This window comes from Oncorhynchus mykiss, chromosome 8 (genome assembly GCF_013265735.2).
Source record: "Oncorhynchus mykiss isolate Arlee chromosome 8, USDA_OmykA_1.1, whole genome shotgun sequence".
Classification (NCBI taxonomy): Eukaryota; Metazoa; Chordata; class Actinopteri; order Salmoniformes; family Salmonidae; genus Oncorhynchus; species Oncorhynchus mykiss.
In genome coordinates this window covers 68,826,336-68,832,457 of record NC_048572.1, presented here as the reverse complement: position 1 = coordinate 68,832,457, position 6,122 = coordinate 68,826,336, and positions in this window count along the sequence as shown.

Below are 6,122 nucleotides of genomic sequence, written 5' to 3'. Positions count from 1 at the left end.
TGATTTTATTGAAGTGGATTTATTAAATCCACTTCAATCAGTGTTGACGAACAGGAGTAGACAGGTTAAAGAAGGATTTTTTACATTGAATGTTACATGTTCCATTCAGAGGGTGAATGGGCAAGACAAAATATTTAAATACCTTTGAACGGGGTACTGTAGTAGGTGATAGGCAGACCGGTGTGAGTGTGTCAAGAACTGCAACACTGCTGAATTTTTCACTCTCAACAGTATTCATGTACAGTTGAAGTTGGAAGTTGACATACACCGTAGCCAAATAAACAGTTTAAATGTTTCACAATTCCTGACATTTAATCCTAGTAGAAATTCCCTGTCTCAGGTCAGTTAAGATGACCACTTTATTTTAAGAATGTGAAATGTCAGAATTATAGTATTGAGAATGATTTATTTCAGCTTTTATTTCTTTCATCACATTCCCAGTGGGTCAGAAGTTTACGTACACTCAATTAGTATTTGGTAGCATTGCCTTTAAATTGTTCAACTTGGGTCAAATGTTTCGGGTAGCCTTCCACAAGCTTCCTACAATAAGTTGGGTGAATTTTGGCCCATTCCTCCTGACAGAGCTGGTGTAACTGAGTCAGGTTTGTAGGCCTCCTTGCTCACACACACTTTTTCAGTTCTGCCCACAAATGTTCTATAGGATTGAGGTCAGGGCTTTGTGATGTCCACTCCAATACCTTGACTTTGGTGTCCTTAAGCCATTTTGCCACAACTTTGGAAGTATGCTTGGGGTCATTGTCCATTTGGAAGACCCATTTGCGTCCAAGCTTTAACTGATGTCTTGAGATGTTGCTTCAATATATCCACATCAATATATCCACATAATCTTCCTCCCTCATGAGCCATCTATTTTGTGAAGTGCATCAGTCCCTCCTGCAGCAAGCAACTCCACAACATGATGCTTCACGGTTGGAATGGTGTTTCCTCCAAACATAACGATGGTCATTATGACTAAACAGTTCTATTTTTGTTTCATCAGACCAGAGGACAGTTCTCCAAAAAGTACAATCTTTGTCCCCATGTGCAGTTGCAAACCGTAGTCTGGCTTTTTTTAATGGTGGTTTTGGAGCAGTGGCTTCTTCCTTGCTGAGCGGCCTTTCAGGCTATGTCAATATAGGACTTGTTTTACTGTGGATATAGATAAATTGTACCCATTTCCTCCAGCATCTTCACAAGGTCATTTGCTGTTGTTCTGGGATTGATTTACACTTTTCGCACCAAAGTACGTTCATTTCTAGGAGACAGAACGCGTTTCCCTCCTGAGCGGTATGACGGCTGCGTGGTCCCATGGTCCCATACATATGGTCCCATACATATGTACGTGGTACCTTCAGGCGTTTGGACATTTCTCCCAAGGATGAACCAGATTTGTGGAGGTCTACAATTTTTTTCTGAGGTCTTGGCTGATTTCTTTTGTTTTTCCCAAGATGTCAGCCTCGCAGAAGCTTCTAAAGCAATGACATCATTTTCAGGAACTTTCCAATCTTTTTAAAGGCACAGTAAACTTAGTGTATGTAAACTTCTAACCCACTGGAAATGTGATACAGTGAATTATAAGTGCAATAATCTGTATGTAAACAATTGTTGTGAAAATTACTTGTGTCATGCACAAAGTAGATGTCCTAACCGACTTGCCAAAACTCTACTTTGTTAATAACAAGAAATTTGTGGAGTGGTTGAAAAATGAGTGTTAATGACTCCAACCTAAGTGTATGTAAACTTCCGACTTTAACTGTATGTATCAAGAATGGTCATCCAGTCAACTTGAAACAGCTGTGGGAACATTGGAGTCAACATGGGCCAGCATCCCTGTGGAACGCTTTTGACACCTTGTAGAGTTCATGTCTCGACGAATTGAGGCTGTTCTGAGGGTAAAAGGGGTTGCAATAAATATATGGCATGTACTGTAGTGACTCCTTGTATAATACCACCCATATTGAATTGAAAAGCATGTTATATGAAATGAAGTGCCCTTTAATATGTCTATTAACTCTCAATTTCAGATGGTGAAACTATTCCGTTTTAAATGTAAATGCTAAAACATTTAATGGGTTAAGAATAAAACGTTAACCCTGTTACCCATAGGCAGACATGCTAGACATGTTTTAACAATATAAAACATTTTGTGAATCTTGCATTCAATTGCCCCTCCCTGTTGCACACAACAAACTTCCACCCCCCTGTCACAAGGGGATTGATGACGCATTCACATTCTAGTCGGAACAAGGAAACTCTGACATTTCCGGCTTGCTAATTGGTTGTAGCTATACACTCGCCACTTTCAATCAGTTAGAGTTTTCTGGTTTCGACTAGCACGTGAATGTGGTATAATTCATGGCTGATTTAACTAGTAATTACCAGTTGGTAGGCCATTTAAGTGGATTTTTCCCAGATGTGGTAAATTTCCACTTCCCACTTGGTTGTGAACACACCAGAACACATTTAACCATCCACTTTATAGCTGTATAATACCACTCATTGGAATTGGAAGCACAAGAACAAGACCTACACTTGACGTATTTTGATGTGTATGACGTATAGTTTTTGTTTAAATTGATAAAAACGAAAGTTAAAAATAATAAAAATAGCCTTGTGCCACCTGATCATTATTATTTTTCATTATTTAATTAAGCTGAAGAGAGGCACTTACAACAGTCTTTTTTCCCTCTTGAGATGGGAAACGGGTTTCGTATGAAGTTGAACATGTGCTCTTTACCACAGAATTGTAAAATGAGGTGAAATCAAAAGGTTTTCTTTTACTCACCATCACAATTTAAACAATATCACTGCCAAGATTTGGCTTGATGCCCCCCCCCCCCCAAAAAAAAAAATATCTCCATTGATCAATATATAAAGAATACTCTAAGAAGCCAAATTAGGAACCATTTTGGCCACCCTGTAGAATGTCATAGCTATGCATTTCTGGAATATTGCTTGGCATTACATGCCATTGAGCAAACAGGGAGGGGTTGGAACTTAGAAACATACATGATACATCTCTGTATGTTCCTAGGTTAACCTCTCCCTGTTCATCCAATCAGCCTCAGGCTTAATTCCACAGTATGACTGGCTAACTGTCAGACACATATCATCAACAACCTCTATAATCCCATGTCTATCAGCATCTGTCTCATCAGAAACGTATATTCTAAACAGAAGCACCCAGAAACGTATCTTCCTAGCATAGAACCAGACGGACAACCCGTGAGTCTATGTGTAGTCAGAACGACGTGTGATTGATTGATTCAAAAGAAGTGTCATAATAAACTTTGATCATATTTTAAATATAGTGTGTTTACCAGTGACAATGTGAAGAACAACCTGTTAGGATATAGGCCAAGGACTAGATAAAGTGTATTTATACCTGGAGATTTTCCTTATTGTAGGCTACTTCTTTCACTACCTGTTTACTACACTACCTTAAATCACTCATATGGCCTCATATGACTACTTAAGTAGATGGGTAGCCTTAGCCTTAAGAGGGTGTGAACAATGCTGAATGGGCACAGAAAAAAAAGAGCTCTTGAGCAAGTGTGAAATACTTTCATTGTGATTTTCTGGTACTTGTCTACAAGATGGAATAACACGTTTATCCTGTTTCAAATGAGCATAACTTTCCCATGTTTCCCACAACTGCAGTGTATGATATACCATTTTAAAGTTATGAGTCTGTACTTTTATATAATGTACTAAAAAACAATTTTGGAAATGGTACATGAGACTTAAATGGGAAATGTATGCACGTGTTCTTATTATTCATTTGGAATTGGGTTTACAAACTGACCCATTTTTTTATTAATCGTGTTGCCTATTTTGTCAATTTTTGCTAATATGACTTTTAACATAAATCATATAAAATACACCGTTTTACTGTAAACCCTTCAGTTTCTGGAGAGAGAGAGAGAGAGAGAGAGAGAAAGATGATTAGCTTGTGACTATTGTTTCTCATGCCTGGATACGCCTAGTAAATTATTAAAAGGGTTTGGTTCATTGTACAGTAGAGTACAAATAAGCCAAGTCTTGCACAATAACTGTGACATCATGAGGTAACTAAGGATGCTTTATTCACCGTTGAACAAATATTGAGCTCCACCATCTGGCAACAGAGTGATATTACATATCTGACAATGTTTAGTGTCTGTCAAAGGTTACCGTCGCAATCATTGACGACTGCATTCTTTCTATTCTATTTCTATTCTGTTTAGAGCCAGTTTGCGCTGTTCTGTGAAGGGAGTAGTACACAGCGTTGTACAAGATCTTTAGTTTCTTGCCAATTTCTCGCATGTAATAGCCTTCATTTCTTAGAACAAGAATAGACTGACAGGTTTTAGAAGAAAGTATTTTGTTTCTGGCCATTTTGTGCCTGTAATCGAACCCACAAACGCTGATGCTCCAGATACTCAACTAGTTTAAAGAAGGACAGTTTTATTGCTTCTTTAATCAGACCAACAGTTTTCAGATGTGCTAACATAATTGCAAAAGGGTTTTCTAATGATCAATTAGCTTTTTAAAATGATACATTTGGATTAGCTAACACAACGTGCCATTGGAATACAGGAATGATGGTTGCTGATAATGGGCCTCTGTACGCCTACAGTATGTAGATATTCCATAAAAAATCAGCTGTTTCCAGCTGCAATAGTCATTTACAACATTAACAATGTCTACACTGTATTCCCTTGGAGATAAAGATCATCAAAGACAACAACCACCCGAGCTCTGCCTGTTCTCTCCGCTATCATCCAGAAGGCGAGGTCAGTACAGGTGCATCAAAGCAGGGACCGAGAGACTGAAAAACAGCTTCTATCTCAAGGCCATCAGACTGTTAAACAGCCACCACTAACATTGAGTGGCTGCTGCCAACATACTGACTCAACTCCAGCTTACTTTAATAATGGAAATGGATGGAAATTGATATAAAAAATGTATCACTAGCCACTTTAAACAATGCCTCTTAATATAATGTTTACATACCCTACATCACTCATCTCATATGTATATGTATATACTGTACTCTATACCATCTACTGCATCTTGCCATCTTTATGTAATACATGTATCACTAGCCACTTTAAACTATGCCACTTTTATGTTTACATACCCTACATTACTCATCTCATATGTATATACTGTACTCGATACCATCTACTGCATCTTGCCTATGCCATTCTGTACCATCACTCATTCATATATCTTTATGTACATATTCTTTATCCCTTTACACTTGTGTGTATAAGGGAGTAGTTGTGGAATTGTTAGGTTACTCGTTGGTTATTACTGCATTGTCGGAACTAGAAGCACAAACATTTCGCTACACTCGCATTAACATCTGCTAACCATGTGTATGTGACAAATAAAATTTGATTTGATTTAGGATCAATTTTATATTATTTTAATGGACAAAAATGGTGCTTTTCTTTCAAAAACAAGGACATTTCTAAGTGACCCCAAACTTTTCAAAGGTAGTGTACATAAGATGATCTGAAAGTGTAACACAAATATAGTCAACCCTACTAATAGAAAGTGCTTCCCTCACCATAACTGTTTTGACAAAGGCCCATTTTTAATGGGAGGTTTCAATTTAACAGTGATTCAAATCATTATACAGCCTAGGCATATTTGAAGAAAGTAGTACTATGTTTGAATGAAATGTTTCAGCATAGGAAATGTTAAGTTATCAATTCTCAATTTGATTGGAATTACTCTGAGGATGTCTTTGAGATATATAATTAGAAGGTCCAGATTGGAACATCTGTCAAGTCATATTGGGTGATGAATATCAAAGATGGCAGTGGACAGTAAAAAGGGAATGGAAATTAATGGAAAAACTATGAACAAGTCCTTTACAATGATCAAACAGTGAAATGTGTTAAAAATACAACAATTTTATCTGCTAAGATTACAATTACTGTCATAATTATGAGAGGATTATGAAATAAAACGGAGTCTTTCTTTCATGTGAAAGAGCCTTGCTAGAGAGTTGTGAGAAGAGAAGTCACATCAATGATTTCTGCTTTAATTCCCACAGGAGCCAATTAGTTGTATCTTGAAAAGTTACTTGACTCTTTTTTTTATCCACAAAAATGACTTCACAAGTTCTT